Consider the following 25,973-nt stretch of genomic DNA (forward strand, 5'->3'; position numbering starts at 1 on the left):
GGTTTCTTTTCAGCACTGTAGCCAGGCTGACAAAGAGTCAGAGCTCTATTGAGCTGAGTATTCCATTAACTTTAACTAGTAATGACTTCATGACTTTCTTTGCTAACAAAATTTTAACTACTAGAGAAAAAATTACTCATAACCATCCCAAAGACGTATCGTTATCTTTGGCTGCTTTCAGTGATGCCGGTATTTGGTTAGACTCTTTCTCTCCGATTGTTCTGTCTGAGTTATTTTCATTAGTTACTTCATCCAAACCATCAACATGTTTATTAGACCCCATTCCTACCAGGCTGCTCAAGGAAGCCCTACCATTATTTAATGCTTCGATCTTAAATATGATCAATCTATCTTTGTTAGTTGGCTATGTACCACAGGCTTTTAAGGTGGCAGTAATTAAACCATTACTTAAAAAGCCATCACTTGACCCAGCTATCTTAGCTAATTATAGGCCAATCTCCAACCTTCCTTTTCTCTCAAAAATTCTTGAAAGGGTAGTTGTAAAACAGCTAACTGATCATCTGCAGAGGAATGGTCTATTTGAAGAGTTTCAGTCAGGTTTTAGAATTCATCATAGTACAGAAACAACATTAGTGAAGGTTACAAATGATCTTCTTATGGCCTCGGACAGTGGACTCATCTCTGTGCTTGTTCTGTTAGACCTCAGTGCTGCTTTTGATACTGTTGACCATAAAATTTTATTACAGAGATTAGAGCATGCCATAGGTATTAAAGGCACTGCGCTGCGGTGGTTTGAATCATATTTGTCTAATAGATTACAATTTGTTCATGTAAATGGGGAATCTTCTTCACAGACTAAAGTTAATTATGGAGTTCCACAAGGTTCTGTGCTAGGACCAATTTTATTCACTTTATACATGCTTCCCTTAGGCAGTATTATTAGACGGTATTGCTTAAATTTTCATTGTTACGCAGATGATACCCAGCTTTATCTATCCATGAAGCCAGAGGACACACACCAATTAGCTAAACTGCAGGATTGTCTTACAGACATAAAGACATGGATGACCTCTAATTTCCTGCTTTTAAATTCAGATAAAACTGAAGTTATTGTACTTGGCCCCACAAATCTTAGAAACATGGTGTCTAACCAGATCCTTACTCTGGATGGCATTACCCTGACCTCTAGTAATACTGTGAGAAATCTTGGAGTCATTTTTGATCAGGATATGTCATTCAAAGCGCATATTAAACAAATATGTAGGACTGCCTTTTTGCATTTACGCAATATCTCTAAAATCAGAAAGGTCTTGTCTCAGAGTGATGCTGAAAAACTAATTCATGCATTTATTTCCTCTAGGTTGGACTATTGTAATTCATTATTATCAGGTTGTCCTAAAAGTTCCCTGAAAAGCCTTCAGTTAATTCAAAATGCTGCAGCTAGAGTACTGACGGGGACTAGAAGGAGAGAGCATATCTCACCCATATTGGCCTCTCTTCATTGGCTTCCTGTTAATTCTAGAATAGAATTTAAAATTCTTCTTCTTACTTATAAGGTTTTGAATAATCAGGTCCCATCTTATCTTAGGGACCTCGTAGTACCATATCACCCCAATAGAGCGCTTCGCTCTCAGACTGCAGGCTTACTTGTAGTTCCTAGGGTTTGTAAGAGTAGAATGGGAGGCAGAGCCTTCAGCTTTCAGGCTTCTCTCCTGTGGAACCAGCTCCCAATTCAGATCAGGGAGACAGATTAGGCTTAAAACTTTCCTTTTTGCTAAAGCTTATAGTTAGGGCTGGATCAGGTGACCCTGAACCATCCCTTAGTTATGCTGCTATAGACGTAGACTGCTGGGGGGTTCCCATGATGCACTGTTTCTTTCTCTTTTTGCTCTGCATGCACCACTCTGCATTTAATCATTAGTGATCGATCTCTGCTCCCCTCCACAGCATGTCTTTTTCCTGGTTCTCTCCCTCAGCCCCAACCAGTCCCAGCAGAAGACTGCCCCTCCCTGAGCCTGGTTCTGATGGAGGTTTCTTCATGTTAAAAAGGGAGTTTTTCCTTCCCACTGTAGCCAAGTGCTTGCTCACAGGGGGTCGTTTTGACCATTGGGGTTTTACATAATTATTGTATGGCCTTGCCTTACAATATAAAGCGCCTTGGGGCAACTGTTTGTTGTGATTTGGCGCTATATAAAAAAATTGATTGATTGATTGATTGATTGAAGACACGTCCACAAACAACAGTAGGACAGTACTGTGTGCACAATTCATTCAAATGACACACACACACAAAAGACATGCTCAAAAAAGTGTAAAAAAAAACATCTTTCAGTACTGCTGATTGTAGGAGCAGCCATCTTGGATTGCGAACTCCGGGTATATGGGGTTCAAACGATTTGACAAGTTGGGATTCAGACTTCAGAGGGAGCTCCTGAGGGGGTAACTTGGAAATTCTGACCTCGGAGTAGGTGGAATGTGCCATTCCTATAGGATAAGGTGAAGACTGAATCTCGTTGGTACTGGACCTCTTTAGTCAAACTAACAGTGATTTCAGGAGACTCAAATGAGGCACAAAACTTGCATTGTCCACATGGTGTCTTTCTCAGGGTGTGATCCAGCATACAGGTGACTCAGTACTGAGGGACCAGAAACTGGGACACTGATAGCGGGCTTTGGACACTATAGCATGAAGAATGTTGCAGTAAGATTCATATCAGCACACGCTTCAACTCAGTCTGTGGGGGTGGAACAGCGAAGGTCAACATTGTTTTAGCATTTGGGTAAGACCCCAGATTTCAGTCCAAATGGGAAACAAACTTCTACATCTTTTCCAAGTCCTCATCAAGATATATGATTGTTCATCACATGAAACTGTCTCTGCCTGATTAAAATCACTCATTTTACTGCATCAGGTTCAGACAAGCCTAAAGGAAGGGTGGAGACCAGAAGACAATCTCGACAATACCGTTCTGATTCAACCAAGTCCTTTGATACATAAATGCGCCCCAGGCAGAGGTGCATTGTACATTAAAGTGTAGAATACAAGTGGAGTAAAAATGAATGGTTCCAGGACCTTCAGCAACAGAGATCACAGAGCGCACACTTCACCTTCTTATATTATTGGCACCCAAAGCGGCACACGACACCACTGATGAGCCTTCACATGATGAAACAAGGATATTTGGAAACCGTACGATGAAATAAACAGCTGCACAAAATAAAAGCATGGCTTGAATGGTTTTCCATCCAACTTGTATGGGCATCATCGAATGAACTGACATAAAACACACGCTGTAGGTTTGATTCAGTCGTCAAATAACTCGTCTTTTAAATTTTTGTTTTGACGACAAAAGCCTTTGTCAACATTTACAAAATAAGCAATGACAACATGTCATCACACATCTTTGAGCCAGTCATTTAATCTTGAAACAGCGAGCTCGGTTGAGGGCGTAAACCATCAACCATCAAGTCCACAGTTTCATCACTTGGCGCGGCGTCTCGCCGTCTCTTGCTTTTGGGGTACTGTTGAAATGCATATGAAGACGAAGGGGTCTGCGTCAACTTGGAAACAGCATGCGACACTGAGCCAATGGAAAAACAGTGTAGCGTGTGTCTGAGGTTGACCTCATGGATCCACACTGATAATTCCCCACAATTAGCAGATAGGATTAACAGAGCCAATCGGTGAGTGGGGCTGCAAAATGTCCATAATTAACTTCACGAAGAGATCTACATATTCAGCTCTGAAATGAGTGAGGACAAGTGACCGTTCCATTTTGGGGACTGTTGACATTTTTTTTGACATGAACAATGATCACAACATAAAATAAAGACAAACAAGGCCAATCAAGTTGCTTACTGCAGGGTCCACTAAGGCAACTGTTGCTTATTTGAACGATACAAACACTACGTGTTACAGATATGTTGCCCCAAATGGGAGTCATGCACCACCCACCTTCTGGTTCCTCTTCTGCACTGTGTAATGGCATTTTCATGAGTCGACACCTGAATCAGGCAGATCTATTCTCTGTTTATATGACAGACCAGCCCACACACGTTGTTGTGATACGGTATTCACATGTTGGCGGTGTGCAGCAGACAGTAAATGGGATGTTCATTCATTTTCAGTGAAAGAATGATGGAAAATTCCACTACCAGTGGATGACACAGCAGTAACTGCCCACCGCGACGGTGCGAGTCATCAACAGTTGAAAGTTTTGAACCTTTTTTGGTTGCTGCAGTGACAAGGACAAACTGGATTATGGGCTATCCAGGGGTGGGCAATCATGTGCCATGAAGGGCCAAGACACTGCAGGTTTCCCTTCCTACCAATCACCTCAGCAGGTGATTTCATGAATGACCAGGTGTTTATGTTCAGGGGAGACACTCATCAGCAACCCACCTGCTGGGGTGATTGGTTGCAAGGAAAACATGCAGTGTCTTGGCGGTCGTTGCCCACCCCTGGGCTATGCTAATGTATTACTCCTGCTTACCAGGTTCAAGAATGCTGCGTGGAATATATTCATGGAGTTCTACGCCATGTAGTGTGGGAGAAGAAGTAGACTGGTACTCAGAAATGGGTTCGTCCCAAATTCTGGAAACCTGGCAGTTATTTTCTACCTGCTTCATGAGAGAAAGAAAATCAAGATGCCAAAATCTTGTTTAACCACTGAATTCCACTGCGAGCACTGAGGAGGAGCTTACCGACAGAATTGGTGGACGGTCTTTGGTTTTAATACAAGTAGTAAATTGCCCATCGGGGGAACAGACACAAAAATAACAACCATAATTTGATTTCTGGCTGTCAGCCCAATATATTTTCTCCAAAAGTTAACTTCTCAAATGGATAAACAGTCAAGACCTTGCTGCACATTTGAACAGCTTTTGTCAAAATCTAGCGGGGGCGATGTGAACATTTTAGGACTTCTGTACATTTCCAACTTGAAATCTGAAATTCAGTGAAAAAAAGGCATTTCTAAATGTCAGAAATCCATGATTTCATGGCAGGTAGAGCTTTGAGCTCCCAGGACTGATGTATAAAAATGTAGATTTTGAGAGTTTTACAGTTCTTGAGTTTGAGGACACAGAAGGTTCTGCCGTATGGGCGGACAGAAGGACAGCAATTTCTCTTGACAAGCACAACTTAGTTGTGAAAAAAAAATGCACACTTTAGGGCCACCATGTCCCAGTGGTTGGTTCATGCCTAATATGGCCTCAGGAGGAGAGTTGTTGGTGCAGTCTGACTTTTATGGGGGATTGGATATGAATGGTGGGAAATGAAAGCTTTGAAGCCTCTTCGAGGGCTACACCTCTCTGCACACAACTAGATTTATGATGCATAATTATCAGTTTTTCAATCATCACCAGTCATTTGTCTGACTACTGTAACATGGCCTGGTCTAGTCACTGGTCAACCTCCGCCCTTGCTTCAGGCTACACTTCCAGAGTACCACAAATAACAGCCAGGATTACTCATTTTACCCATATCCAAAGCCACAGGGCAGTCTAGACACACAGCTACAGTGCCACGCATCAACCAATTTGTACATTGTAATGCTTTGACTTGCCTGGAGCAGAAACTTCCAGTGAAGTGTAAACAGACTCTGAATGAACTCTGTAACAACTCCAATCAGTCTGTCATGCCTATGTAACTTTAACGAAGAAGGTATGAAAAGTCAAATATTTTAGCCTGTTGATGAGACATGACAAGAGCCTCAGGTGGTGAACTGTGTTAATATTACAGAGGAGCTTAGAAAGCTTTAAACCTGGGCTGTGTGCTGGACGGACTTTGGGGTAGAAGATACTTGTCCCTGCTGCAGCCCAGGCTGTGTGGTGCTGCCGAGCTCCAGGCAACGCTCCAATACAACCAGATGTAAAAACTATCCAGCTCACCAGGGAATTCCCTCACCTCTCCTATGAGTCAGAGCGTAGGCTTTCCCCAACTCGTTCTCTCTCTCCAGCATACTCTGTTTGTCTGTCTGTCTGTCTCTTTTTCCCTGCCTCTAGCATTCATTCCATCCATGGAAAGCCGGGCAAGCCAGAACACACACTGCAAAAGGTGCGCCAGGTATGTCCTCCTTCTCCAGCGCCAAAAGACGTTGGTTTGGGCAAACACTCACATAACCGCAGCACACTGCAGATACAAGGACAAACACATGAATGCCCACTTAATACGAACAATGGAAAAGCTAAGAAAGCAAAAGAAGATGGAAAAGTCTTGTAAATGTCTAAGCTGCAGCTAAAAACCATAAAACATATTTACACGGAGAAAAAGAAGAAAAAAGCTAAATCCAGTCAAGTATTTCAATCAATAATTAGGGTGAAAAACAAAACTGATCAGAGATTGCAGGAACTCACCCCCATGATCAGTTCCATACTTCAAAACACTACACTAGGTTCGTGAGTGTGATACCTATGCAAACAAATACAGTGGAACCTGGGTTTTAGAACTTAATTGGTTCCTAAATGTTGTTCTTAAACCGAGTTGTTCTTAAACCGAAATGAATAAGAAACCATGAAAAATGGATTAATCAGTTCCTGGCTGTGTTTTTACATTTTTAACAGCATTTCAAGGCAGACAAGATATAAAGAATATGCATAGTATCTTATACAAAATACTGTACAGCAATTATAATAAAATAGGCTAATTTCACCTTAACTGTACAGAAGAGACCATAAGAACATCAGGTAACTGAAATGAACGGATCAGACACCTCTGTTGCAGTGAAACTCTGGTCCAATTTAATGTTCTATGCAAACAGCATGAGCACATTTAGCTGTCGGTAGCTTCATCTGTTAGTTCCACTTAATGTATGATTACTGGAAAAAATACATGGCTCATAACTTTTAATGTCCACAACAAAGTAAACCGATAGGAGAACCACCGTGCAGTCCCCAAAAATATGATTTAATAGACATCCAAAGACAGACTTTTCTTTTTCTTCTTCTTTCAAATTAATTACCGGATTGCAACCCAACATGGTGCATTACCACCACCTACTGCGGCGGGGTGTTCCTGAACCAAGACTTTAAAAAGTGATGCTTTTTTCATTCACAAAATTTGTTCTTAAACCGAGTTGTTCTTAAACCAAGGTCCCACTGTATGTCATATGATCCTATCTCAATACGAGAGTTCATTAATGTCTAGAATCTTGATCATGGTGGAGATCCATCTGATTAAGAATCCCTGAAAAACTTCCAACTTCCAACAAAATCTGATAAAAACAGAAACACTGGAAATGATGTTGTTTACAACATGTTGGATGGAATCTCTGAATGGTAATCATTCTGAGAACAAATTCTAGCAAATTCTGGCACACATCTACAGGAGCTCCTGGAAGGAACCAAGCTGCCATGTCACTTTGACTTGTCGAAAGTATTTAAAGTTAGACCCTTGTGTGTTGCTGTAGACCAGTTACTGCACTCTATCGGGGTTGCATAAGAAGTCCTCTATAGGCCGTGAAGCCCGTTGGTGGTGATGGTCTCGTGGTTCAGCGTTGGTCTTGAGACCAGAGGATCCTCGGTTCAAATCCCAGCCTGACCGAAAAATCACTAAGGGCAAGGTTATTAATCCCCTAGTTGCTCCTGGTGTGTAGTGGGCGCCTTGCATGGCAGCAGCCTGACACTGGGGTGAATGTGAGGCATTATTGTAAAGCACTTTGAGCATCTGACACAGATGGAAAAGTGCTATATAAATGCCATCCATTTACTTAGTATGAAGTGGATGAAAGTCTACAACTCCTCATGCACAGCACGCCAGTCGGACACGGATCACTTCCTCTGGCCAAAGCCGGTACCCAGGACGGAGACAACGTGGATGAAATGTGTTGCCCAAAGACACAGACAGGTATTCTGAGTGGGAATCAAACCCAGGTCTACATACTGGTTTCCCAACCCCTTACTCACTGAGCTACGTGCTCTACAGACAAGTGTCAGATCAATTAAAACAGAAGGTCCAAAACGGTTTCCTATTAGTGATATCTCTCTATATGAATCTCTGTATAGTTGCCAGGTTCTGCCATCTTTCAGAAGCTTATTTAACCTGAAGAACTCAATAATTATTGTGTTGTTGTTGCAAAGCAAACTCAATGGTTCCTCTGATGTGTCATTTAGTCAACAATGAGATTTGATTATTTCTTTGCCATTTCAGAAATAATGCACAGAGTTTCTAAGGAAACTGTGCCTCCTCTTCCCCTCCGCCTACCCTCTGAGGGTCTTGTCTTTTCCGTTTCACTCCTCTACAGGGAATCCCTCACGGATGACTCACCAAAAGCACTTCCTTGTGAACAATGCAAACACGCCTGCAGGCAAACACCATAGTGGGCACACACACACACACACACACACACACACACACACACACACACACACACACACACACACACACACACACACACACACACACACACACACACACACACACACACACACGTGCGCCTGCACATCTGGATGTGCAGAGTTTGCATCAGTTACCCTGTGGATCTCAAAAGTGGAGCAGTGGGGACGGTCACGGCATTTGAAAAGCAGAAGTAATTATTTTTCAAGGCGAATTAAGGACTCCTGCAGTGGCAACAGCCACGAGCTCTGCTCAATGGAAACAGGAACCATCTCATGGGGACAGACAGACAAAACAACACAGACAGGAGGACAGGGACATTAAAGTGGCAGTAAAAGACAAATGAGACAACAGGCCTGTGGGAGGCTTTCCACCTACTCAACCTCCTCTTTAAGGTACAACACCAAAACCAGACACACTTTACAAATCGTTGGCTTTGGCACTTCTTAATGCCATTTCTAAATCGTTCTAAGATCGTTCTAAATGTACTGACAAAAAAACTGCCAGATGCAGTTACAATTATTTCTTGCCAACTTGGAGATCAACGTTATCTTTTGTGTTCGACTAATCAATTCTTTTTCTAACAAGTTTGGAAACTATCAATAACAGTATAGTGCCAGATAAGTGCATGGACAACAGGTTAAGCCATGTCAGGTCAGGTCAGGTATGGGAGCATGCACCGATGCCACTGAACTGCCCAGGCTCCTGGAGGACAACCACGCAGGCATACAACTGGTCCAATCACAACTCTCAAAAGTAGCCATGTCTCTGTGTCAGTGAGGTGACATGGAGAAACAAGGCTTTTGCATGCTTGATCATGGCCACAGAACCACACTAAAATGGTCAAATGTCATAGCTGATGCTCTCTCACAATGCCCTCAAACCACTCGTTTGACACACGGTCATTCCAGCAGAACCCGAGGGTTTTGCCAAATACACTTGGTACCAAAGATGCCCAGCCATCACTGTAGGCCAATGGTTAGCACCCATGTCTCACAACAACACAGTAAGACAGGAAGCACCAGGACCTCACCTCCTGCAAAGGTTTAAGTATCTCTAAACACATCTGTCCAGGAGCCTCATGACTCCATAAGCCAGTGATGAAATAACCTGGTGGAGTCAGTGGGTGCGAATAAAACCTGCACCCCTTTGCCCTTTCTGGAATGTCTGTGGACACGACTGCCATAAACTCTTCCCAGGCGTTTCTTGACTTCAAAGGGCAAGGATCCAGAGACATGAATGTCACTGCTGAGATGAATGAATCTCTACAGGTTTGACACTTTAGCAACCACAGGTGGATCTACAGGATGATTTGGTAAATTTTATGCAAGGTGTCCTTCTAGACACAACTCCACATGCTGTGGAAAATGGGCAGGGGTGGCCTTGAACCAAGAAGCTTTCTCTCTGGAAACAAGCTCACTTAACCACTGGCCCCTGCTTGATCAATGTAACTAGGATAAAATCACAGTAATAAATAATAATAAAGACATTACAAAGGCATGGCTGCTGAGGAAGAGGACATGGATACTGGACTGGACTGCCTGCAATCCAGACCTGTGCCCAGTACAAAATGTGTGGAGAATTTTGAAATGACCAATGCGATGACCCATTATTGTTACTCACGTGAAAACATCAGGAGGAATGGGACAAAATAACACGAGACAATTCATCGCTCAATGCTAAAGCCTCTTTTAAGAGTTGTGAGAAGGAATGGCAACATTACAAAGTGATAAATACCCACCAACCCAGCCCTTTTTGGAAAGTGTTGCAGGCCTGAAAGGCAGGAATGAATGTATAGTACTGTGCAAAGGTTTTAGGCAACCCAGAGTAATAATAAAATTAGCGATTGATGCACCTCCCCAACAACCTTTTTTTAATATGTGACCAATATTCCATAATAATAATAATAATAATAATAATAGTAATTTCTTTGTAAGTCTACTGGCCAGTAGAATACCACACAAACGATCATGCAGTGATTATAAAACACAACTACTCCTACTTTAAGTCACGTTCTTCTTAAAATAGTTATTGAAGTCCTCTGACTTCAAGCTATAGCAAGCTATATACTGAAATGTAAAAGTATCCCAGTTTTCATATTGATTATCATCAAAGTTGAAATAAATCAACGATTCCAATTATTTATGAATATTTATCAGGTTTTCATAACTTTTAATGCTTTATGATGCATTAAATGTGCCTAAAACATTTGCACAGTACCATATATTAATAAATGACATGAACCTGACCCCAAAAACATGAAATAGTTTGGGTTAATACAGTCTGCAATGAAATAAAAGTCAACATAAAAATGACTGCTTTTTTAAAAATTGCATATTCCATAGATTCCCAACGTTTTCTGATTCGGGTTCGTATAAGCACATTATAATTTATGACTAGCTCACAGACACGACTTGCATGAATTTGAATTTAACTTATTATTGATGCAAGATGCATTGAAATGGGGCAATTCAAAAGCTGTCTGTTCCTCTTCAGCATGTGCAGAATTTTCTGGAAGGTGTTTATTGGAGTCAATTTTGGAAAGTAGGCAGTTGTCCTGACCTTTGATGGCAGCTGCAGTAATAGCTGTCACCACTGCGGCAGAAAGCAGTGATTGGTGTTGTAGCGTATGTGTGCGTGTCTGTGAACCGTGAGTGGTAATTTTGCATTCTGTACTTCATGGCTGCATTTAGTCATGAACTTTTCCAAAGGAAAATAAAACCATGGCTATAGAACAAGTAATATAATTATAATTTTATTGGTTTCTCTTTTTTCCCCCGTTATTCCAGTTTTGCCCATCTAAATCAACAATCAGGGAGATTCTGAGGCTGAAAAGCTTCATGAAACAGCAGGATCCCCTGATTAAAAAAAACAAAAGACAATATCTGAGAGTATATTTGGGAATGAAGTACTTTTCCACGCTCGAGCTTGCTCACAGACAGTTGCCATTAGTAAACGATGTGTGTGTGTGTATCTGTAATGGGTTTTTGACGTTGGAGTCCCTGGAAGTAGTGGGTCATTAAAGTTGACATAAAAGCAGACTAAGTAGTAGACCAATGAGCTCTCTTTCGATCTTCCTCTCTTCTTCTCTCAACACCAGAGAAACGGAAAACAAACCACTGAAATGTTGACGGCAGGCACGAGTGTGGGGATCCCACCAGCACAGAGCTCCGCACTGGATAATGACTTTAATGGGTATTGAGGATAGAAGTAAAAAATGAGAGAAGAATGGTGGAGGAGTGCTGGGAGTTGAAAAGGATTGGAGGATGTGAGGTAGACAGAAAGGAATACAACCTGGACAGAGTTTCAAGTTTTCCCAATCAGGAGGCGGGGTACAAAGGTGTGTGTGTGTGTATAAGGTTTCTTCTCCGGGGATCCCGCTCCATGATGAAGTAAAACCAGGAAGAACTCTCCGCATTAGCAAGGTCACCATCTTTTTTCCTCACCCGATCCCACCTCACCCTGAAACCCTGCAGCATCAAAGACATGGAAGGATACCCCCAGAGCATGATGGGTTCTTTCTGGTTCTTCTCATGCAATATTCAATATGAATTTGCAGCTTCCAAAAAAAATAATAATAAAAAAAAAAATTTATATTTATATTTATATATATATATATATATATATATATATATATATATTTTTTTTTTTTTTATGTGTGAGGTGCAGCTCCATCCAGAGGTGGGAGTGGGTGTCTTCTTCTGAAGGGCTCCCATCCTGGACACCATCCGGCGATCACCTTCTTTTTTCTTGTTGCTTAATGCTGACAAATTATAGTGTATTTGTTGTCTTTCTGATGCCTGATTCTGTTTTTTTTTCTCTCCGTTTGAGGTGCGGCTCCATCCAGAGATGGGAGCAGTGTCTTCTTCTGCAAGCCTCCCGTCCTGTGCACCAGCATGGACTCCAAAGATTTCCTGTATATTTGTCTAGTGTGTCACCTCTTTGAGTCTGGTCTGCTTGAGGTTTCTTCCTCAAATCATCAGAGGGAGTTTTTTCTTACCACTGTCACCTGTGTTCTTGCTCTGGGGGTTGGTAAGGTTAGACTTTACTTATGTGTTGCACCTGAGGCAGCTTTGTTGTGATGTGCTGCTATGTAAATGAAATAAATTAAATTAAATCCAATTAAATTATTTCGTACTACTTTTTACTCTTTATTTGACTTTGTCTTTTATTTGTTTTATTGCCTGTTGTAATTTTATTGTTATTTTTTAATTTATTTATTTACAATTGGGGGTAACTTGGTGCCCATTTTTTATTATGTACAGCACGTTGGTTGACTGCTGTCATTTTAAATGTGCTTTATATATATATATATATATATATATATATATATTTTTTTTTTTTTTTTTTTCTGACACAGTGACAACTGATTCAGCGTTGCATTTTGGATGCTCCTTTACCAAACACTGCTGACTATACACACAGAGTGATAAATATTTTAGATCCTTATCTGATACCTAATGCAAAACCTTGTGTAGGGTCACTGCTAATTTCCAACTGATGGACAAAACCAATGACTACTTTTTTCAAAAGCAACTGCACTTCAGAGACTGCACCCTCATCTGTGCAGCCAGGGGCACAGGTGTTAAAATGAGGTGTGGTCAGGCAGGTACTCAAGTTTATTCCAGTATACACTGGATCTTGGACAGATCAACAGTCAACTGCAGGCAGAACACTTAGAGATACAGTTGTGGTTAGAAATTTACATACACTCATTACGGGCGTGAATGTCATGATGGTAATTTTGGGCTTTTAATGATGCCTTTGGACTGTTCATTTGTTAGGGTGAATGATTGTACTGTAAACATCATTAATGACTCTACAAAACAAGAGGGCTGGGTGCACAAGTTTGAATTTATCTTAGAACTTCTCTAATCCACACAGCCTCAAAATTATACATACAGGCTCAAATACACTCACTGGCCACTTTATAAGGTTCAATTGCCTTTTTATACAAATAGCTAATCAGCCAATCACATGACAGCAACTCAATGCATTTAGTCATCTAGATGTGGTGAAGACAACTTGCTGATGTTCAAACCGAGCACCAGAATGAGGAAGAAAGAGGATTTTAAGTGACTCTGAATGTGACATAGTTGTTGGTGCCAGACGGGCTGGTGTGTGTATTTAATAAACTGCTGATCTATTGGGATTTTCACACACAACCACCTCTAGGGTTTACAGAGAATGGTCCAAAAAAGAGAAGACATCCAGCAATGTGTGGATGAAAATGCCTTGTTGATATCAGAGGTGAGAGGAGAATGGGCAGACTGGATGAATGGGCGACTGCGTGACACTATCATGTCAATATGGAGCAACATCTCTGAGGAATGTTTCCAACACCTTGTTGAATCTGTGACATGAAGAATTAGTTCTGAAGGCAAAAGTGGGTCCAACCTGGTACTAGCAAAGTGTACCTAATAAAGTGGCTGGTCAGTGTATGTACATACACCCCCACTTTAATATTTGGTTAAATGTCTCTCAGCAAGCTGCAACTCAACCAAATGCACTTGGTAGCCATCAACAAGCTTCTAGGATAATTCTGCCTGGATAATTTGACCACTCTTCTTTGCAGAATTTGGAGAGTTCATTTAAACTGTTAGGTTTTCTGGTTACCTGGCAACGTAAACATCTGACCGCAACTGTAGACAACCATTCACTCTCATATTCACACCTAAAATAAATTAAATAAATTTAATTAGAGACGGGGCAGGCATGAAGGGCCAAGATGGTGCAGAATTTCCTTGCTACCAATCATTTCACAGTGTGCACAATTTGGCCTTCACTGCACATGGTTGCGCCACACCTTGTTCAGGGTCCCCAGTTAGTCTCGTCTGCATGGTTTTGAACTGTTGGTGGAAACCAGAGTAAAAGGAGAAAACCCACACATACTTCAGTGACCCCCCCCCCCGCTTATATAAAATTTTCTGAATATATAAAAGCAGCACATAAGTTTGAGTTATGGCAGCAACGGTTTCCTGACTGAGAGCTACTGTTAACTCTGTCACAAGGGACAGAGGATGCTTGTCTATGAACTCATCCAAAGAGCACGTGTATCCAGTATGGAAGTGATGGTAAATGGTAAACGGACTGCATTTCTATAGCGCTTTTCCATCTGGATCAGACGCTCAAAGTGCTTTACAATAATGCCTCACATTCACCCCGATGTCAGGGAAGTGATACTGCAAAGCATTGAGCTTGTGTGCCAACAAGGTATTCACTATGACCTACTGAGGCCACAAGGGTCACTGAGGTCACAAAGGTCACAGAGAGTCCATGTGCAAACACGTCTAAGATTTTTTTGCATAGAGCATGTGCATGTGATATGAAAACGATACCTGGAAGCACTGCTGAGTTATCATGGAAATTAAGGTTCGTTTCAATGTGATCTAACTAGGTCAAAGGGTCACAGAGACTTCACATGCAGTGTTGTGCATCCAATATAAAAATGACACCTTGACGCACTGATGAGTTGTCATGGCAACAAGGTTTTCCTTTGTGCTCAATTTTTAATTATGCTGCAAGGATCATGGGGGGGGGGCATGTGCAAACTGTCTGGATTTTGGTCCAGAGAGCAGGTGTATCCGTTACGAAAGCAAAACTAACAATGGCGGCATGGACGACCCCTGCCTGTGGTGCTGACGCCTGTGCAGCTACACCCTTGAGTGCAAATGCAGGTCGACTCAAAGACTACGCTCGAAGACTGGATCTGAAGACCCAATCCCCCTCACCAATCAACTGTTCTGTCCTGGACATCTGCGTGGATTTAATAATTCTCAAAAATTTGATGTTCCTCTGTAATGTTAAAAATGTTTTTTATTAGTATGACCTAAGCAGTGGGTCACCCCCTTTGAGTCTGGTCTGCTTGAGGTTTCTTCCTCAAAATGATCAAAGGGAGTTTTTCCTTACCACTGTCGCCTGTGTGCTTGCTCTGGGGGTGTTAATTGTGTGAAGAGCCTTGAGGCAGCTTTCCTGTGATTTGGCACTACATAAATTAAATAAATTGAATTGAACAAGTAGTATCAGTCTGGCTGATTATCGCAGCGGTAACCGGACGATCCTTAATATATATAACCACTATCAGCCTGGGGTTGACTGATTATTGGCACCAATAATCAGCCAGGCCAATTATCGGCACCGATAATCAGTCCAGCCATACCAACAAGGTGTGTGACGGATGAATGCAACCTATTTTAATGCCCTTCTGGAGGGCGTGGGGACACAAATGCCAGGGATTAATAGATAAGATGAAAAAAATCCTTTTCTCTTCTCTCATCCTTCCTTTCTGCATCACTTTTCAAGGTACTGCTGTGCTTGACCTTCACTTTGATTTAGTGGGTTCAATCAAGGGCATGATCATTAACTTGCAAACTTGATCAGTCATGTTTATACCACAGCAGCCTCCCACATGGACAGGAAACACATGGCTAAAATCTGGAGAAGAAGAAGACACTGTGCCATGACCATGTGTCAGTGACCGACAGAGAGCCGTCAAAGTGGAGGAACCATCTCAGGAGCGAACGCGAGGGGGTTAAATGTCAAATACAAACGAGATGGAGAAGAAGAGGCAGAAAGTGAGAGGGAAAGACGTTGCAGATGCCCTGCTTGTGATTCATTCTGTAACTTGCGGCGAGCGCCGATGAACAGGCAATGGAAACTTCAGCAAATGTAAACACACTTTGGTTAAAAATATAGCTGTTTTAATGCACACCACATGTGGGCTGCTGGCAGGCTGCTTCTATTTTGACAGGAGGAAACGTGACAGAGGGAGACAGACATTTGAAAGAGATATTAAGAGGAAAATTGAAAGGCGGTAAACACCGCCTGGAGATTCCAGCTTACCCTGCGCCTTCTCCACAAACACCACCTTGGAGTCCGGGAGGAAATTGAGGCCACTGAGGAGCATCATTTTGCCTCCACTGGCGGGGTAGCTGTCCACACTCTGCTTCTCCACCAAGGGAAGCTCTTGAGCTGAACGCTGGGCTGTTGAAGGAAACCAGAGATGCATACACATTTTAGTTGACTGTGCGCAAGTACAAAGAAAGCGACGGCCTCGTCCCAGCCCAGCACACAGCCAGTAAAACATCAGTTCTTTGTTAGAAGAGGAGAACGATGATGATTTCATGAACTTGAGCTTCAGCGTTTTCAGCCAACAGCTTCTCTTTGAATGACAGAAAAAGCAGGGCAGCTGATCAAAACGTTCATTTTATGGTAAGATTTAGTCATTTTTTCCCCAAACTGCCCCAATCAAAATGCCTTTGGCTGACCACCTGCCTCTGCTCGCTATAAATTTCGCGTGTCACCTTTGACCGATGTGTTTTGCTGATTCAAATTAAATCTGTGAATCTGCACATGGTAATAGGGACGAGGTGATCCATCAAAGCACTGACGCGCCTTTCTTTTTGTCATTCCTCACATCCGCGTGGAGGTCAGTGTGCCTGATGATCCTTCTCCACACATATCCGTCCTTTTCTCCTGCAACCCGTCACCCCACCCTTTCCTTAATCCGTTGGTCACAAAACACGCCTGATATCCCTCTCAAACTGTTCCATCCAGACTGCTTCTGCTTCAGCTACTCCTGATCCGAGGTACTCAAATTTGTCTCCCTGTGAGCCAACTTCTGAATCTTTATTTTCATGTCTTTATTTCAAATACTATCAATCCAAAACTCTTCTCCATTTGTCTTCCTTTCTCTCTCCTTTTTATGCTTTTTTTATGCTTCAGCTACTGTGTAACTCCATGGTCATGCAAACACTTTGACGCAGTCGTGAACCTTTTTCAAATCGTCCGTCAGGATTAATGCATTAGTGGGTGTCACAAACCACCAAAACAGTAGGGGGCAGGACATTCTTTGTGAAGAATGGCCTACTGCCCCATGATGTCTATGGTCCTCCTAATAGTCAATTGTGAAACTGTAAAAGTGAGGATCCGGAAATGATGCGGTTAGTGGAACAATCACTGCCCGTGCAGTATCCATATGGTCTCTGCCCTCTTAACGTGTAGCTACAATTTTTGGGAGGTGCACGTCAAGATTCAGCTTGGGGCTTGGAGGTAGTTCACAATGACACAGAGGCTTCTGTGTGGCTACAGAGCTGCAGATATGGTGTTGCACAACACCATATCATCTGCAAAAGCATGCACTGAAAGGATTCATCGTTTATCGCTGAAATCCTTGAAGCAAATTCACTGCCCCAAAGATCTGTTGTATCCATATAATTACCAAACACATCTTCTGAGATGCTCAAAGGTTTGTGTTGTATTTGTTACAGTTTTTCATTTTTACTTCAAGTTTGCTGGCTTTGATATTTATTTCCATAGTGTTTTAATTGATGTTTAGTTCTTCTGTTACTTCAAACATTTCTTGGAGCATCCAGCATTGACTGTTTGCTTTAGCCTGCATTAGCTTACAGTAGGTATGTAACGATGCATTGTGAATTGGATAAACATTGATATAAATGTGTGACGCGGTACATCGACGATGTTCCTGGTTGAGATTTCAGGCTTCACTTTCATGGAAATTTGCACCGTGTTCCAGTGTGATGCGGCTGCGTGACAGACAGCATTTTAAAGCATTATTAAAGTGAAATTCCAAGCTGTAACCCAAACATGTAAAACAATAAATGCTACATTTTCTCCTGACCACAGTAGGGCCGAGCCGACAGCCAGTCAGAATGCACTTTTTTAATCAATTAAAAACCAATGGGCAATTTTGAACCAAGGGGAAATTGAAAAAATAGAAATAGCATTTAAATGTATATAATATTTCACAAGAATGGATAATTATTTGTTTCTCTTTCTTAAGTCAGTGGTGTGGCAGCATTTTTATTTAGTTATTTTGATCATCTTTATTTTTGTTATTTAAGATAAATTTAATTTCATGAGCACTTTTCATGTTCCAACAACAATATGATGCTCTTACTGGCATAAATTTGACCATGTTGACTACAGATATTAAAAAAACAACAAATATAGTTGACACTAAACACCTTTTAATATTAATCAGCCTACATGCAGTACATTAAACAGATGCCCAGTTTCAAAACATGTGCTGGATGAAAATCATTAATACTAAATGTAATAAACTTCATCCTAATTTGGCACATACAGTAAGCAAAATAAAACATAAATACCATAAAAAGGAAATCAAATAAATGGAATTTGACATCAATGCCATTTTTATCAATCAAATAAGAATATTTCTATGCAAAACGTAATTTTCGATATGCCATTTTCCAAGATGGGCACCATCTTGAATTTTCAAGTGGCCAGCCAACCAGTAATATGGGAATCATTGTGCCAGATTTGGTGCTTGTACCATAAAATGAATGATTTTTCCATTATCTGCTCCACTCAACATATTATTAACATTGGGGCCATTTTTTTTTATTTGTTAAATGGACTCTCTGTTCACTGATGATCTACATTGGGCCATAAACTGCAATGCAAAGTCTGTTTTACAGACATTTAACGTCATGTGGCTTCTGTGGCTACAGTACACACACACATACAAATAGACAAGAAACAAAGCTTTCTTTCGGCGTATCCATTCAATGATACCAAAATTGGAACTGGCTAATGACCTCTGCCAAAAGAGTGCAATCGTGTAGTCTCACCACAATAATTTGTGCACTGAGTCATAAAAGACTTCATGCAGTAGATAAAACCATGCACAATGCATCCAATTAGTAGAAAATGGCTTTAATCATATAAAAATTATTAGGTGCAAAAACTCTGAATTTACTCTAGCAGCTTATAAAGTAGTTGCTCAGTTTATTGGATTGCACACCAACAGCTGCCTTCTTTTGCTTACATGTGAAAATGCAAAAGAAAAGTTGTTTTTTGTTTGTTTGTGAGTGTGACTTACAGCATTCGATGGGGTTGGACACAGTCTGCAATGACACCGTCCTTCCATTGGGCTGGTTGATGTGGACTCGAAACACCAACCTCACACGGGTGTTTTTACGTCCGATGTCTGTTTCGCCCTTGCGAAGCTCAATGTCCGAGTTGCGTAGCTTCAGGATCCCCGCACAGTCAATTCTGGCAAAGAGGCATAGAAAGGCAAAATTTAACACTTCACTTCAAAGAGAACATTAAACATGCAAGATAAAAGACACCCTGTAACTATTCACGATTGCAAAACCTTTGTTTTAATAAAGAACAAATTTGATCCAATAATGCCGTATCCATTACACACATGGTTCGCTGTCCAAACCTGATGTAAGCTGTACTCTTTGAATGCTCACAAACTAAACCAGGTTTCTTGAACTTAAACAGCAAAGTTTTACAGGTGAGAAGGAGACAGTTGCTTCTCTGAAGACCCGTTCTCGCTTTCATGCATATGCATCCCGAAAAGACACAATCTACTACAGTGTCAAACCTGCAAGTGAAGATTACTCATGAATGTGATCTAGAGCCCGATGTGATGACTTAAGGCACCAGTCTGCATGAGAGGACTCACCTTTGGTACTAGTACATAGCATCAAAAGTGGTTCCCTTGTGATTACGAGCCACTTTTAGTGCTATTGAGCACCGTTTGGTTTTAGAGCAGAGGTCTCAAACTGATTCCAGAAAGGGCCAAGAGGGTGCCTGAATCAGTTTGAGACCTCTGTTTTAGAGTCCATGCAATGTGTACAAAGGCAGCAGGTAAAACAACTTAGTCTACAGCCATCATGACCCGGACACAGATAAGTGGCAGAAAATGAATGAACATCTAAAAAAAAAAAAAAAAAAAAAAAAAAAAGGACAACACGTTGGGTCTTTGATAGCTACATAAAATGGATTTCGAAAGCAGTTCTCCAGTTGAGGATGTGTTGAATCCATAAACTCAGGCTTTCCAAGTCCAGAATTTGCCTGATAAACCTCTGGCAGTCAGTATTTATTTGGTTTTATTTATTGAAAATGTGTGAAGCAAAGTCAAGGGGATAACATCTGTAAAACCTGACATTTACGGTGTTCCAGGAAAATTCTCAATAAGTGATTGTGGAAAAAAATAAAAATAGCAAACCATTTGGTATTTGTAATCTTTCACTTTTTTAACCAGCCACTGTAAATGTTAAGAAATAAAAACCTTCTCTTCCACAAATTATGAATTAAAGTCCTGGTAACAATTAACCAATGCTTAAATGCATACCTATACCTATATGTATGCATACCTATACCTATATGTATGCATACCTATACCTATATGTATGCATACCTATACCTATATGTATGCATACCTATACCTATATGTATGCATACTTATACCTATATGTATGCATACTTATACCTATATGTATGCATACTTATACCTATATGTATGCATACCTATACCTATATGTATGCATACCTATACCTATATGTATGCATACCTATACCTATATGTATATATATCTATACCTATATGTATGTATACCTATACCTATATGTATGTATACCTATACCTATATGTATGCATATCTATACCTATATGTATGTATGTATACATTTGGAATGATGCTCAAATTGCTCAAAGTGGCCCTTAAAGGAAAAGTACTATTATTCCACTTCTGGGTTCTGATGAGAAATCTTTGATTTGATGGTAGGGGTAATCCCAGAAAATGCTTTGGTTTAGGGTTAGGGATTAGGGTTACCCTAACTCATTTCTTGCATACTTGACACTAAGTTATACATTTGGAATGATGCTCAAATTGCTCAAAGTTTGTTTGTATAGTTTGTATAAAGCAATTGCAAATAATGCAAATATAATCTTCTGGTCAGGGGCTGTTTTGGCGAAGGGCCATACTGACTTGGGGCCATTTAGGTCAGGGGCCATATTGATGAGGGGCCATTTTAATCCATATCCCCTCCACGGATACAGCATCCCTGTGGTGGTGGGGTTTGCACGCACTCGACTCTCCTGATCTTTGATCATTTTAACATACTTTCATTTTGTCTTCCAAATGCTACACTGTTGATTACCGTAAATTACAGTCGTTTATAATGGAGCTCTAAGTAGTATTTACAGAACCTGAAGGTGCTTTAAGTGCAGCAGATAATCTTTCCTTGAAAGAAGGAACAATGTCTGAAAATTCTGACTTCACTTCATGACACAAGTGCGTCCCACACAGCGAGCGAGTGAGCGAGCAACTGCTGGCAGGAGAGCATGGATGACGCTTTATCAACATGACTGTTTAACAGCTCAGTGGAAAGAGATGGTTTAAGGATTTACTTCTTCTTTGACCTTTCAGATATTCAGAATGGATTATTCACTCCTCTTCCTGTAGCGTTTGCCCTGATGACAAAGGGGAAAAGAAGCTTCCCCTTGTTTTCTTAGTAATATCATATTTGTCCTGAGAGACACATTATGTCAAACAGGTGAGGGTAGCCATTAAATATGATACCAGGAGTATCGTGGTATTTTTTGAAATGTTACCGTAAGGTAATATCAAAGTAAAAGTCATCCATACCCAAGCAGAAAAAAGACAGTCAGGAATGTCTAATGTCCCATAAATATCGCCATAATCACCTCTGACATTTCAGCTACAGTTTTGCAGATTTTTATTTTTAATGCCGGCATTTAAATTAGAAGACTAAACTTCTGTGGTGCTGTGGAGCTTCAGATGCAGTGGTTTTAGTCAAGGTCCCAGTCCAGCAAAAACATGCTGCAGAGTGGTGGAAGGAGGAGACAGGCCAAATCAAGTTCTCATTAGAAGGAGTAAGTCCTGTCTCGAACCAGCAGCCCATAGGTGCCGTTGCTTATCCTCAGACTCCATATGACAAAGGAAAATCTACCAACTCACCATGAATGGGATGCCAGTCTGATGCTGGTTACTTCCCCAGCTAATGTTGGTCCCCCGCTGAATGGATTGAGACAACGCAGGTGAAGTGTCTCGTCTTATAACACAGACAGGTAGCACGGCTGGGAAATGCACTCAGGTTGACATATTGGTGGTCCAATGTTGCTCTCTGTGTGGAGGAACCTGCTCTGCATTGGGTACTATATTGTCAGAGGAGTTGGACAAAGTTACTGTGAAGTCATTCTCAAGTCCCAAGTCAGACTGCCAGTCGTAAACTGACATATGAGCTTTACTTTGGAGATCTATTTGGTATGACCAGAGATGTGACTAGGAGACTTTCAAATCATGGCCCTACAATTCAAAAATTAAGTTCCTATTCAAGTCCTTAATCAGCTTGCTTGGGATGAGACTTTGGACTTGGCAGTGACGGCGTATCATCATTATGATGGATAAAATAACTTTTAAAGAATGTCACTTTGAACTGTGGGACATTAAACAAATGTCAATGCAACCAGGAATCTGGAGATAGGCATCGGCACTAAAGGGCCTAAGGGCCAACACAGGACTTATGTAATATCGGACGTACTACGCAACCACTTGAAGGAATAATGTGTGATCAGTCAGCCAATTACTGCCTGATAAAATTCAACCAAGCTGTTAGCTCACATGTTGTAACTTCATCTGATTCACATTTATTCATGAGCAAATTTAATATCAGCTCAGATCTGGGAGAATGTGGTGGTGCCACGCAGCACGGCATGCACCACACTACAGAACAACACTTTTGGGTCCTGGATGGTAACCATGAAGACGGAAAAAATACCATCTGTCTGCCACGGCCAGGGCGTGAACTCAGCCTTTGCTATACATGCTGTATGTCTACGAAAACCTTTAGCATAGATAGACAAGTGTGTATATATATGTGTGTGTGTGTGTGTGTGTGTGTATGTGTGCATGTATACAAGTAAGGTGTGTATTTTATCTTATTATCTGTTTTAATCTGTTTTTTAATGTTTTAATTGTAAATTATATTAAGGGAAATGTGCAATATGCTGATGAATTTTCCATAGGCACACAAGCAGTGTACTGTTTTGTTGTTGTATTTATTGATTTTTGAGACAGAAATGTTTGCACAGCACTTCAAGTCCAAGACAAATTTCCCTTTGGGGACAATAAAGTGTATCGTATCGTATCATAAATTAGCGTGTGCCATAATTTTATAGTAAATATAGCAACATACCATATTTTCTGGAGTATAAGTCACAGTTTTTGTTTTTACTACTCTGGAACGCCCTGTAACTTATACTATGGGGCAACTTATATGTAAGTTTTCCTCTTTAAGAGTTTTTTTTTTTTAAACAGGTCCTATACTCTGGAAAACACAGTACATATCCATATCAGATCTGCTGTGGTGACCCCAAGAAAAAAAAAAGGAGAAGTCGAAAAAACTTACTTAACGAAAAAAAATTTAGGTTTTCTTATGGTAAGATGGGTTGTGTTCACAATCAACCCCTCTTTGTAGCACAGATCTGCACACAGACTGTAAACATGTCTGTTGTTTGGGATGATTTCATGAGAAAAGTTTGATGTCATAAAGCCATTTTTTAAATATAAATAAGAGGAAAAAAAATCAGTTTACACTGGATCCAGATTTACCTCACAATTTATGCAAATCTTCCCTGACACAAGAATAATCAATCTTCAAATTGTTGTCCAAATCCAATTTCTACTCCTATAGTTATTGTGTTCATTGGCAAACAGACAGTCAGGGCAACCACGCAACCTTCTCTCCATTAGCCGGCGGCGGTAACAGTTACCCGCAGCCTGAGTCACTCCTGGAGGACCTTATGGGATTAAATATAGACACCATTCCTGTGACTGATGATTTCACTAAGTATAGAAGACTTAGATTATGCTACAAGACCAATATGCTTTTTTTTTTTGCTGGCATTTTGCTGGAGCACTCGCTGCCATATTTAGAAGTTCTGTCCCAGACAAGAGAAAATCTAAACTGCTGATTGTATTGGATTGTGTCATAAAGGTAAACCATGTGACCAAACTGGCTTGACCGTAGTCTTATTGTTCCTTATTTAGATGTTAATTATACAAAGTTAGTTCTCACTCCATGGACCCCACAGACTCTTGACAGCTGCTCATTTACACAATTTGTTCAAACTGTCCATCACGAGTAACGGTACTAATGGCACTACGTAGTACTCCTACCATCGTGTATTCCTTTTTTGTGTGCATGCATTTGTACATGAGTGAAATGTGCAAATAATTAGCAGTCTAGCAGAGGTCAAACAGCACTTACATGGCTCTCATGTTGTTTTCAGGCAGCAAAGGGATCTCCAGGATTTTGGTGTTAGATTGCATGACTTCATGGCTGGCAGTGGAGACGGTTTTGCCAGTGATGCGGTGAACCTGGTAGAAGGCATGTGGTCGCAGGAGGCGGTCGTCTGCGGTCCCGATGAACAGCTGCAGGGTGAGTGGCTCGCTTTCCACGTAGCCATAAAGCTGGCGAGAGAACAAAGGTACCCAGGTGAGAATCAACATCAGGCTGTAAGACCCCCGCCTCAGAAAAGCCCTCATTTAGGGACCACAGACTGAAGACATACGGCCTGCTAACGGTTAAAGTGGTTTTATTGACACCGTGGATGGGCTACAAAATGTTTTTCTTTATTTTTAGGTGTTTTTTGAAATTTTTCTTTGTCTAGGCTTTGATTTATTTATGATGTTGTACATTTTTTGATGGGGGGGTGTGAAGAAAGGTGTCATTTAGACCATCTGGGGTTGGGATCTCCATATCTACAGTATGTGCTCTTTCCAGTACCACGTTAGAATGGGCATGCCAAGGGACCCTGAGGCATCACCCTCCCCAGAGGTGATTCTAGCCTTCCACTAAAACCTTTAGTACTTTCAAAAGGATAATTTGATCTTAATATGATCTGCTATCCCAGCAGTCACCGGGCATGAGGCAGGGTTCACCCTGGACAGGGTGCCAGTCTGTTGCGGGACCACATATAGACAAGCAAACACGTTCGCACCCGCGCACACACTTACAAACAATTTAAAGTTTCCAGTTCACCTAACCTGCATGTCTTTGGATATGGGAGAGAACCCACTCAAACATGGGGAGAACCCACAAACTCCACACAGAAAGGCTACAGGTGGGAATCGATCCCATGACCTTCTTGCTGTGAGGCAACAGTGCTAATTTCAGGGCACCTTTCAAGGTCACCTTACAACACATAATTTAAAACATACATTAAAATAACAATAAAATAAAAAAAATACAAAATTTTGTAGAACTGAGGATCAAAGGGAGTATGCATCACGAAAGAAATGTGTTTTGAGATCAGATTTTACAGGAAAATGCTGTACTGTTTTGTTTTTGGCTGCAATCACAGAAGCAGTCGTGAAAAGTGCAGTTTGTTTTCGGTTCCCAGTGAAAAAGATGAGGAAAATGGAAGCGGTCATGTCGGTAAGTGTTAGCCTACACAGCTAACCAGAGTAGCTCAGTTCTCTCGCCTGCATAACCACCTCCACACATTTGAGCTCCGGGTCATAAATAAACCTCAACAAGTGTTCACTTTCCACCACATCGTCATTTTTGCATTTTCACTTTGTTTGCATGTAATTTGCCCAAAAACTCAGAGAAAGTGCCGTTTTTCTGTCCCCGGAAGTACAGAAATTACATCATATGTGTCATATTTTACCCCTTTAGCGCCCATCCTCAAACCAGACTGCACTGCCCAATTATAAAAGTCAAGTTGGGAAGTGACGAGACTGTGAACCAGGATAGCAGCAGTATGAGGGATGAAAGCGGCTGATATTGTGGAAGTAAGCTGAGAGGGTTATGTTACTGATGTGAGATGTGAAGGAGAGTGTGCTGTCAAGGATGACACCTAGACTCTTAA

The 25,973-nt window shown here is 41.1% G+C and overlaps 1 pseudogene; it reads right to left on the minus strand.

The window, feature by feature from the left end:
• Nucleotides 1–25,973, minus strand: part of LOC117513520 — a 92,279-nt pseudogene that overhangs the window by 39,984 nt on the left and 26,322 nt on the right.

This window comes from Thalassophryne amazonica, chromosome 7 (genome assembly GCF_902500255.1).
Source record: "Thalassophryne amazonica chromosome 7, fThaAma1.1, whole genome shotgun sequence".
NCBI classification, from domain to species: domain Eukaryota; kingdom Metazoa; phylum Chordata; class Actinopteri; order Batrachoidiformes; family Batrachoididae; genus Thalassophryne; species Thalassophryne amazonica.